At 44.0% G+C, this 12,354-nt stretch overlaps 1 protein-coding gene across 2 annotated transcripts in view; it reads right to left on the reverse strand.

Annotated features, from left to right (window-relative positions):
* CPNE3 (copine 3) overlaps positions 1-3,866 on the reverse strand; it is a 48,458-nt gene extending 44,592 nt beyond the window's left edge. The window contains exon 1 of one of the 2 annotated variants that reach the window (XM_070802948.1): positions 3,749-3,866. The gene's annotated coding sequence lies outside the window, so the exon portion shown is untranslated. Of the gene's footprint in view, positions 1-3,663 lie in introns of both variants that reach the window. The other variant, XM_070802947.1, reaches the window with a different exon arrangement.
* Between the last annotated feature and the right edge of the window lie 8,488 nt (positions 3,867-12,354).

Below are 12,354 nucleotides of genomic sequence, written 5' to 3' on the forward strand. Positions count from 1 at the left end.
TCCATACAGTCTCAGATATCTATTTTAACATGTCCCATCTATCACCTTAGGGTCTAGAGACACGGTAAGCTAAATGCTAAGGATATTGAGGTAGCCTGGTGACGACACATATTGCAGCCACACTCTTGCTTTGGTAATTTTCACAGGAACCAGACATAATACATCCACTTGGGACATCCAAGTGTACCATCCATTTCAAAATTGAAATACATCCATTTCAGAATTGTTTGCTAAAATGAATATGTAGTAATTTCCTGCTATTTTTATGGGGAAACTGTGTTAGTATGCTAGCCATCTAATTTATATTGGTAAATTTGACTATCACATAGGCTAATTTTAAGGTCTTTTTAAAAACTATGCACACTCATGAGCTGTTATATATTAAAAGAGTAAACAGTCTCTCCAAAAGAATCCCATTTTCTCCTTGTTTCAACTTCTAAATAGATTTTAACCAGAATAACTGGCTGAATTGTAGGTATAATCTTACCTAAATATATATAGTGGTGATCATTTTGTAATGTAATGTATAAAAATATTGAATCACTGGTGCACCTAAAATTAACATAGTACTGTAGATGAATTATACTTCAACTAAATAAATAAAATGTATATATAATGTCTGCCTTTGATCATCATATTAGAAACTCAAATAATGTAGTCAAATTAAATCTATGATACTTTACTTTTAGATGTTAATTTAAACCTTCTTCTCAGCCAATCTTTTACTAAATCTTCTACCAAATATTCTACTTAATTGTCTGGACTTTAACCAATTAGCAATCCTTAAAAGGTAAGAAAGAACAGGAAGGGAAAATATTGGTGGGAAGGAAGCTGGCCTATAGGGTGAAGGTAATAATGGGTAAATTAAAGGAATGGCCAAAGTTGGACTCTTCAACTTGTTGAATAGCACCATTGGAAGTAGTATTAATCCTTGTTGAGAGAGCTACCTGAAAGATCGTGCTTTTGATGTACAAGAGTAGCCAATCACAAATCCTTGAAGTTCAAGTGTTATTGAATCAACTTTCACATCCTACTTTAACTCTCTAGGTTTTGCTGACAGGCATATTTTCCAGTATAGTAAATCACTGGCTAAATAAAGTTTTGAAAAAAGAAACAGAAAAGTAAATTATAATAATAGTAGGAGAAAAAAAATCACAGGAATCACTGGAAAAAAAAAGAGGGCAAGTAAACTGTGTCCAAAGCCACACGAGAACTGACAGGAGCTAGGGTGCGGTATGAGCTGGGTGTCTGGACCCACGCTACAGAGGAAATACTCAGGGCAACAGTGAGAGCCCTGTAAAGAGGCTGTACAAATTTGCAACATTTAGGCTGCCTTAACTTTGAGTGAAAATGAATATCATTGTCTATAAAGTGTCCACAGCTACAGGTAAAATTAGAAGAAGTGTCCAGCCATTTACCAACTCTTAAAAGGCAAAGCTGAGCGCTGAAGAATTGATGCTTTTGAACTGTGGTGTTGGAGAAGACTCTTGAGAGTCCCTTGGACTGCAAGGAGATCCAACCAGTCCATCGTAAAGGAGATCAGTCCTGGGTGTTCATTGGAAGGGCTGATGTTGAAGCTGAAACTCCAGTACTTTGGCCACCTCATGCGAAGAGTTGACTCATTGGAAAAGACTCTAATGCGGGGAGGGATTGGGGGCAGGAGGAGAAGGGGACGACAGAGGATGAGATGGCTGGATGGCATCACTGACTCGATGGACGTGAGTCTGAGTGAACTCCGGGAGTTGGTGATGGACAGGGAGGCCTGGCGTGCTGCAATTCATGGGGTCACAAAGAGTCGGACACAACTGAGCAACTGAACTGAACTGAAGTGAAAAGGCAAAGAGGTGTTTTGTTTTCCCCAACCTGAAATCTCCTGTCTTTCTCCTTTCTTCAGGCGCTCGATCTGGGAGAAGAAATCCTGAAAGGCTGTGCCAGGCCCTGTGGAAACGCGCTCCCCCTCACAGGCGGGAGTCCTCAGCACAGTCCCCTCCCAGACACCTCTCAGAATGTTTTCAGCCCAGAGTGGGATGTTTTTCCAGTTCATCAGCTATAACAAACTGCCTTTTAAAAAACTCTCATGAAAGCAGAAGAGTGGCCCTGGGCCGCACAGATCACTGGCACGCCCATAATCGCCACCATCCGTGCCATCTGTCCTCAGCTTTCCCTTCTGACCCTCTTCTGCCTCCCTCTGCCTCTGCTCTAGGTCCGCATAAGTGCTAGCTGGCAGCACTCAGAGGTGCAGTCTGCCGTCCACAATTAATGACAACAGTGGGATATATGTTGCTATATATAGTTCACCACTATGTGCCAGACACTTGGCTAAGTGTGGTCTAAAAAGATCTTATTCAATCTTCATAACAACCCTATGACATAGGAGGTATTTTATCTCTATTTTACAAGTGCAGAAACAGGCCCTAAAAGGCTAAGCAACCCGCCCAAGGTCATACAGCTAACAAATCTCAAAGAATAGATCTCAAACCTTGGTATCCATCTTATCCCAAAGAGTAATAATATTCTTCGTTGTTGTTCAGTCGCAAAGTCATGTCTGACTCTTTGCGACCCCATGGACTGTAGCCAGCCAGACTCCTCTGTCCATAGGATTTTTCCTGGCAAGAATACTGGAGTGGGTTGCCATTTCCTTTTCCAGGGAATCATTCCAACGCAGAGATCAAACCCTCCTCTCCTGCATTAGCAGGTGGATTCTCTACCATTGAGTCATCAGAAAAGCCCCAATAATGTTTTTTCACATTAGGCCATAAAGCCTGGGTGCAGAAATCATACAGATCTGAATTTCAGTTCTAATGCTACTACCACTTAATCCTTGTGCAATTTGGAAACTTATGCAATCTGAGTTTCCTCGAGTATGAAACGAAATAGCAATACCACTTAAGCTGATGGTTGTGAGCACTCAGTGAACTAACATATAGGAAAGTTGTCTAGCAGGGTTTGTGCCATCCTGTAACCAGTACTCGGTGCACTCAATGCCACTCTTCCTCCTACCTGATTAGCAGTTACAGAGGCAGCCACGGAAAGATAGTACCGAGGATAAACAGAAAGTGTGGATCACCATCACAGGTAACGTCAGTGATAGGTTTGCTCGGTCTCCCAGAGGTTCTGGTAATGCAAAACAAACCTAACCGCACTTCCTCCACGCCCTCGGTGGTAGTGAGCCCAAAACACTAAACCTTAGAAATTCGAAGCTGGAGCCGGAACTGGAGCCGCTAGGATACGCTTTCCCGCAGCCTCCTGCGTTACCCCCATACGGAGTCACTTTTGTCCACCCCACGATCTGGCAGCTCCCCTGGGGTCCCCCGCTACCGAGGCGCGCCCCGCTCCCCCCGGTACTAGCGAAACACAGAGCGGGCCGCGAGTCCGCGTGTCTCCCCGGGCCGCAAGCCCGCCAACCCCGCCGGAGGAGGCCGTGGGTTCCCGGGCACCAGAGGTCAAGCGCAGGCGGCGCCTTGTAGCCCGGAGCTGAGCCCGGAGCTCCGGCTCCCCCGGAAGACTCCGGGCAACTCTGGCCCTGGGTCGGTCGCCGATCGCCCGTCCAGCGGCTGCAGAGGCCCCATGCGCCCGGCCGAGTCCGGGCCGCGCGGAGCCCCGGATGCGCCCGCAGCGCGAGTGCGGCCCGGCCCAGTCGCGCGGATCCCCGGCTCTCCCGACCTGGCTCCTTCTCCTCTCCAGGGGACCGCTGGGTTCCGGGTGCCCCGCCACACCGGGCCCGAAGCAGAGGAGAGTCCGCACTCACGGCTCGGCCACAGGGATGGGAGTCCCTCCGTAAGGACCCGGCAGGCGGACACCGCACAGTCTCCCAGTCGCCGTGAGTCCAAGGAAACCCGGGGGATCGGCCGAAGGGCGGGGCGGGGCGGAGGGGCGGACCGAGGGGCGGGGCAGGGCCAGGGCTGATGGGCGGGGCCCAGTCGAGGGGCGAGGCCTAGGGGCGGGGTGGAGGGGCGGGGCGAGGGGCGGGGATGATTGGCGAAGCGGGGCGGGGCTGAGGGGCAAGGCGAGGCTGGGGCCGGCCGAGGGACGAGGCGGGGATAGGGGCGGGGCCCGGACGAGGGGCAGGGCGGGGCCCGGTTGAGGGGCGGGGTGGGGCGGGGCTGAGACCGGCTCCGCCCACCTCGGCCACTGCCTGCCGGAAACTGGTTTCTTACTGAAAACCCCTAGGAAACTTCAGGCTTTTAAAGTAAGTTATCCGGTACACCAAAATAAATTCCTGAAAATATAAGAATTTACATTTGAGAAAATTTAGACCGCATTGTGAACCAGGAAAGAATCAGGTTCAGCATGAAAGTAGACAAGTGCTAACTCCTACCCTCTGTTACGTTGAGAAAACTCTTGAGAGTCCCTTGGACTGCAAGGAAATCAAGCCAGTCAATCCTAAAGGAAATCAGTCCTGAATATTCATTGGAAGGACTGATGCTGAAGCTGAAACTCCAACACTTTGGCCACCTGATGCAAAGAACTGACTCATTTGAAAAGACCCTGATGCTGGGAAAGATTGAAGGCAGGAGGAGAAGGGGACGATAGGCGATAAGACGGTTGGATGGCATCACCGACTCAATGGACTTGAGTTTGAGTAAACCCCCGGGAGTTGGTGATGGACAGGGAGGTGTGGCATGCTGCAGTCCATGGGGTTGCGAAGAGTTGGGCACAAATGAGCGACTGAACTGAACTGAACCACTGTTAGAGCGCTTTCAATGTGCACACTATCGGAATTATTTGATATTCTTAATTTCATTCAGTCCTCACAGTTTGTGACGTATTTAGTGCCATTATCCCCATTTTGCAAATTAGAAAAATACGAGTAACTTGAGGTTTGATAGCTAAGTAATTGGCCTACTGCCCGAATTCACAGATTCAAAGTAATCTCTAAGCACCCCACCTAACTGTGACTTGATGCTGCCTGAGTTAAAACAAATTATCAGTATTATGGAAAACATTGCTACATTTGACTGCTTGAAATCTGAACTTCCGCCCAAAAAAAACGGGACAAAGATCAATAGGCAAACATGAGAAAAAAATATTTGCTACAAAACTGACTTTCAAAGAAAGGGTTAGTATCTTAAGTATAAATTGCTTTCAAAAAAATAGAAAAATGGGCAAAGGATAATTTTTTTTAATTACGGAAGATATGGGAAAGTAAATGAAGAAATACAGACTTCTAAACCAGGCTTCTCTTTTAATCCAAAAATATGCAAAGTATAATTGTATCAAAGCAAGTGAAGATTCCTTCCTTTACTCAACACCTCCTGGGTCCTTGTTTCGTGCCAAGCATTGTTCTATAGAGATGGGATAAACTAGCAAAAAAACAGAAGCTTCTATTCTAGAGGGAGAACCTATCATTTTGGTTATTAAAAGAACCAAAATGATTTCAGATAACCATAAGTGCTGTGAGAGAAAAATCGAAATGGAGTAGATATTGCTAAAAGAGCTTCCTAAAATGGAGCCAGGAACCCTTGAGGGAGTGAGACATGCACATCTCAGCTCAGGTGGACTCTTAGTAGGAGCATCTAGACCATCTGCCCAAAATCCATGAGACTCAAGATATTTATCTGACCCTAGTAACAGCTCCCCATTAAGAAGAAATATCTTCTTTTCTGCATCAGAATCAGCCATAATTCTCACCAGACAACTTTAACAACCTCGTAGTATCTCCCTTTATAAGCCCCTGGCTCTCTCTCCAGAAGCACTCTTCTGGTTTTTACCCAAGTCCTTGTCTCCCAAATTGCAATTCCTAAGGCCCTTGAGTAAAGCTCATTGTTGCAACCTTGACATGGATTATTGTTCACATTATTGTACTATGCGGAAAATAATACAGAGTAATGTGATAGAAGCTATGGCAAACCTAGACATTGTGTTGAAAAGCAGAGACATTACTCTGCTGACAAAGTTCCATATAGTAAAGGCTCTGGTCTTCCCAACGGTCACGTACAGTTGTGAGAGCTAGACCGTAAAGACAGAATGCCAAATAATGGACGCCTTCAAACTGTGATGCCGGAAAAGACTCATGAGAGTCCCCTGGACAGCAAGGTGATCAAACCAGTCAGTCTTAAGGGAGATCAACCCTGAATATTCATTGGAAGGACTGATGCTGAAGATGAAGCGCCAGTATTTTGGTCACCTGATGTGAAGAGCCGTCTCATTGGAAAAGTCCCTGATGCTGGGAAGAAATTGAGGGCAGGAGGTAAAGAGGGCTTCAGAGGATGAGATGGCTGGATGGCATCACTGATGCAATGGACGTGAACTTGGGCAAACTCCAGGAGATGGTGAGAGACAGGGAGCCCTGGCGTGCTGCAGTCCATGGGGTCACAAAGATTCAGACATGACTGGATGAATGAACAACAACACAATGTGACAGAAAGGGACTTGAGGATAATGAGAGCCTATTCAGACAGAGAAGGCCTCTCTAAGGTTACAGTATTTTATTTAAAGAGCCAGTCATGTGAAGAGGATCTGAAGGCAGAGGAAAGACAGCAGGGGCAAAGGCAAGTCTAGACTTGGCAAACTGCAGGAACAGAAGCAACCTTTGTGGTTGGAACATAGCAGAAAGGAAAGAGAAGTATCTTATTTTGTTTTTACTAAAAGATTGGTAAAAACAACCTTTATGTTTTGGTTTTTATTCTGTTTTAACAGTAAAGTGAAGGTCCTTGGGTTACCTTAATTTTGTTGCAAGTTTCAAAATTTTCAGAATACATAATATCAATACCAACTTTGATGACCTCTGTCTCCACTACCACTGGGAGCAGAGACAATGAAATGGTTTTGTACTTTTAGTGTCCAATAAGCATTCTCTCATCTAAATGGACAGTGCTGTTGCTGATTAACTTATTTATTCTTCTCAAACTATAGTCTTAATTCCATTCTACTTTTGTACTTATTTATGCGCTCTTTTATTCAACATGTATTGAATGATTATTATGTATCAGGCATAACAAGGTTCTAGAAACAAAGAACAAATAGACATGGGACTAAACACCTGCCGGAGATTTAAAGGGATGAAAAGGGATGCTAAAATGAACGAGAAATACAAAAAAAAAAAAAAATATATATATATATATATATATATGTATTCTTTTGGTGTTCTTCTACTTCACTTGTTATTCCTTCATATATCCTTTGGTTTTTGGTCCTCCTATTCCCAGTTCTTACACTGGAGTGCCCCAGGGTTTAGATCTTGACTTTCCTTTTTTCTATCTTCATCCAAACGTTTAGCTATCTCATCTAGCCTTACAGCTTTGAAATTCATCTATATTCTTTTTAAAAATTATTTATTTATTATGTATTTTGTGTGCATGGCCTTTCTTTAGTTGCTGCGAGTGGGTGCAACTCTTCATTGTAGAACGTGGGCTTCTCATTGTGGTGACTTCTCTTGTTTCGGAACACACGCTCCAGGGCACATGAGCTTCAGTAGTTGCAGCACTCGGCTCAGTAGCTGAGACTTGCAGGATCTAGAATGAGTGTTTAGTAGCTGTGGCACACGGGCTTAGTTGCTCCCAGGCTTGTGGGGTTGAACCCAAGCTCACTGCATTAGCAGGCATATTCTTAACCACTGGGCCACCAGGGAGGTCCTCCATCTATATTGTGAAGTTTACCAAACTTCCAAATCCTGAAACTCTAGATTCCAGCTTTCTACTTTGGGGGTGTATTAGTTATCTACTACTCCATAACAGATTACTCCAAATTTAGGGGCTTGCAATTAAGTAGTCATTTATTATCCTGCTACTGGGCAGGATATACCCTGAGAAAATCATAACTAAAAAAGATACATGTACTCCAGTGTTCATTGCAGCACTATTTATAATAGTCAGGACATGGAAGCAACCTAAATGTCCATCAATAGATGAATGGGTAAAGAAGATATGATATATACATACAATGAACATTCAGTTCAGTTCAGTTCAGTCGCTCAGTTGTGTCCGACTCTTTGCGAGCAGAATATTACTCAGCCATAAAAAGGAGTGAAATTGAGTCATTTGTAATGATGTGGATGAACCCAGACTCTGTCATACAAAATGAAGTAAGTCGGAAAAAGAAAAACAATATACATGGAATCTAGAAAAATAGTGTTGATGACCCTATTTGCAGGGCAGGAATAGAGATACAGACATGCAGCAAGGACTTCTGGACACAGAGAGGGAAAGGGAGGGTAAAATGAATTGAGAGAGTAGCATTGACATATATATCCTATCATGTGTAAAGCAGATTGTTGTACAGCACAGGGAGCTCAGCTTGGTGCTTTGTGATACCAGGAGGGGTCAGATGGGCAGGAAGGAGTGAGGAAGGTCTGAGCAGGAGAGGATATATGTATTCATTTATCTGATTCCCTTTGTTGTACAGCACAAACTAACACAACATTGTAAAGCAATTATACTCCAATAAAAACTTAAATTCAATGAGATATGACTAAGGAAAGAAAAAAGTTATGACCAAACTAGACAGCATATTTAAAAGCAGAGACATTACTTTGCCAACAAAGGTCCATCTAATCAAAGCTATGGTTTTTTGAGTGGTCATGTATGGATGTGAGAGTTGGACTATAAAGAAAGCTGAGCACCGAAGAATTGATGCTTTTGAACTGTGGTGTTGGAGAAGACTCTTGAGAGTACCTTGGACTGCAAGGAGATCCAACCAGTCCATCCTAAAGGAGATCAGTCCTGGGTGGATGGACTGATGTTGAATATGAAACTTCAATACTTTGGCCACCTGATATGAAGAGCTGACTCATTGGAAAAGACCCTGATGCTAGGAAAGCTTGAGGGAAGGAGGAGAAGGGGACAACAGAAGATGAGATAGTTGGATGGCATCACCGACTCGATGGACATGAGTTTGAGTAAACTCCAGGAGTTGGTGATGGACAGGAAGGCCTGGCATGCTGCAGTCCATGGGGTTGCAAAGAGTCGGACACTACTGAGAGACTGAACTGACTGATGACAAAAATAAAGTTGTCATTTATTATATAAATTCTGTGTCTCAGGAACTTCAGAGTGGCTTAGCTCTGTGGTTCTGGCTCATCATCTCTCATGAGAATTGCAGGCAGGTATTCTTCAGGGTTGCAGCTGTCTTCTGGGGCTGGAGGATCCACTTCCAAGATGGCTTGCTTACATGTAACAGTGGTGCACTTTGCTGGTGGGAGACCTCAGCTTCGTTCCCACCGGCCCCTCTCAATAGGGCTGCTTGAGTATCCTACGGCTCCTGGCTTGCCCCAGAGCAAACAATCTAAAAGACCACAACAAAAGCTCAATGAGTTTTATGATTTAGCCTCAGGAGTCATATACAATCACTTTTGCCATATTCCAGTGGTCAAATAAACCAGTCTATATCTAATTTGAAAATGTAACTCAGATGATCATTATATCTACTACTGTGGGCAGGAATCCCTTAGAAGAAATGGAGTAGCCATCATGGTCAACAAAAGAGTCCGAAATGCAGTACTTGGATGCAATCTCAAAAACGACAGAATGATCTCTGTTCGTTTCCAAGGCAAACCACTCAGTGTCACGGTAATCCAAGCCTATGCCCCAACCAGTAACACTGAAGAAGATGAAGCTGAACGGTTCTATGAAGACCTACAAGACCTTTTAGAACTAACACCCAAAAAAGATGTCCTTTTCATTATAGGGGACTGGAATGCAAAAGTAGGAAGTCAAGAAACACCTGGAGTAACAGGGAAATTTGGCCTTGGAGTATGTAATGAAGCAGGGCAAAGGCTAATAGAGTTTTGCCAAGAAAACACACTGGTCATAACAAACACTCTCTTCCAACAACACAGGAGAAGACGCTACACATGGACATCATCATATGGTCAACACCAAAATCAGATTGATTTTATTCTTCACAGTCAAAGATGGAGAAAAGGAAAGATATAAGCATCTGAATGCAGAGTTCCAAAGAATAGAAAGAAGAGATAAGAAAGCCTTCCTCAGCGATCAATGCAAAGAAATAGAGGAAAACAACAGAATGGGAAAGACTAGAGATCTCTTCAAGAAAATTAGAGATACCAAGGGAACATTTCATGCAAAGATGGGCACAATAAAGGACAGAAATGGTATGGACCTAATAGAAGCAGAAGATATTAAGAAGAGGTGGGAAGAATACACAGAAGAACTGAACAAAAAAGATCTTCATGACCAAGATAAGCACAATGGTGTGATCACTCACCTAGAGCCAGACATCTTGGAATGTGAAGTCAAGTGGGCCTTAGAAAGCATCACTATGAACAAAGCTAGTGGAGGTGATGGAATTCCAGTTGAGCTATTTCAAATCCTGAAAGATGATGCTGTGAAAGTGCTGCACTCAATATGCCAGCAAATTTGGAAAACTCAGCAGTGGCCACAGGACTGGAAAAGGTCAGTTTTCATTCCAATCCCAAAGAAAGGCAATGCCAAAGAATGCTCAAACTACCGCACAATTGCACTCATCTCACACTTTAGTAAAGTAATGCTCAAGCTTCTCCAAGCCAGGCTTCAGCAATATGTGAACCATGAACTTCCTGATGTTCAAGCTGGTTTTAGAAAAGGCAGAGGAACCAGAGATCAAATTGCCAACATCTGCTGGATCATGGGAAAAGGAAAAGAGTTCCAGAAAAACATCTATTTCTGCTTTATTGACTATGCCAAAGCCTTTGGCTGTGTGGATCACAGTAAACTGTGGAAAATTCTGAAAGAGATGGGAATACCAGACCACCTTACCTGCCTCTTGAGAAACCTATCTGCAGGTGAGGAAGCAACAGTTAGAACTGGACATGGAACAACAGACTGGTTCCAAATAGGAAAGTCAAGGTACATCAAGGCTGTATATTATCACCCTGCTTATTTAACTTATATGCAGAGTACCTCATGAGAAACGCTGGGCTGGAAGAAGCACAAGCTGGAATCAAGATTGCTGGGAGAAATATCAATAACCTCAGATATGCAGATGATACCACCCTTATGGCAGAAAGTGAAGAGGAACTAAAAAGCCTCTTGATGAAAGTGAAAGAGGAGAGTGAAAAAGTTGGCTTAAAGCTCAACATTCAGAAAACAAGGATCATGGCATCTGGTCCCATTACTTCATGGCTAATAGATGGGGAAACAATGGAAACAGAGTCAGACTTTATTTTTTGGGGCTCCAAAATCACCACAGATGGTGATTGCAGCCATGAAATTAAAAGACACTTATTTGTTGGAAGGAAAGTTATGACCAACCTAGATAGCATATTAAAAAGCAGAGCTATTACTTGGCCAACAAAGGTCCATCTAGTCAAGGCTATGGTTTTTCCAGTGGTCATGTATGGATGTGAGAGTCAGATTGTGAAGAAAGCTGAGTGCCGAAGAATTGACGCTTTTGAAGTGTGGTGTTGGAGAAGACTCTTGAGAGTCCCTTGGACTGCAAGGAGATCCAACCAGTCCATCCTAAAGGAGATCAGTCCTGGGTGTTCATTGGAAGGACTGATGTTGAAGCTGAAGCTCCAATACTTTGGCCATCTGATGGGGAGAGCTGACTCATTGGAAAAGATCCTGATGCTGGGAGGGATTGGAGGCAGGAGGAGAAGGGGACGACAGAGGATGAGATGGCTGGATGGCATCACCGACTCAATGGACATGAGTTTGAGTCAACTCCGGGAGTTGGTGGACAGGGAGGCCTGGCGTGCTGTGATTCATGGGGTCATAAAGAGTCAGACACAACTGAGCAACTGAACTGAACTAACTATATCTAATTTGAGATGGAATCCCACAAAGGAGTATATTCAGGAGTTAAGAACCATTGTGGACCATCTTGAAGAGTGGCTAACACAGATGTCTAATAATCATTTCAAATATAAATGTACAAATATACCCTCCTGATCTTCCTTCCAAAATCTGTATCTCCCAGAGTCTTTATCTCAAGTAATGTCAGCTGTTTGGGCCAAAACATTTGGAGAAATCTTTGCCTTTGTCAGATCCCACCTCATCTGGTCCAGGGTGTTGGCTAATTCTATCAACTCTGCCTTCAAATTACGTCTGGCTTCTGACTATTTTCCAGCCTAGTCCAAGTCACCACAATTTCTTTCTAGATTACAGTAAATCCTAGTAACTGCTTCCTTACCAGCTCCCCTAGTCTGTTTTCAAAACTGTCAGAAGAATCTAATTAAAATGTAAATTAGACTGTGTCGTGTGTGTGTGTGTGTGTGTGTGTGTGTGTGTGTGTGTGCTCAGTCATGTCCAACTCTTTGCAACCCAATGAACTGCAGCCCACAAGGGGTCCTCTGTCCATGGAATTTTCCAGGCGATAATACTGGAGCAGGTTGCCATTTCCTACTCCAGGGGATCTTCCTGACCCAGAGGTAGAACCTGCATCTTCCCCATTGTCAAACAGATTCTTTACCACTGA

This window comes from Bos indicus, chromosome 14 (genome assembly GCF_029378745.1).
Source record: "Bos indicus isolate NIAB-ARS_2022 breed Sahiwal x Tharparkar chromosome 14, NIAB-ARS_B.indTharparkar_mat_pri_1.0, whole genome shotgun sequence".
NCBI lineage: Eukaryota > Metazoa > Chordata > Mammalia > Artiodactyla > Bovidae > Bos > Bos indicus.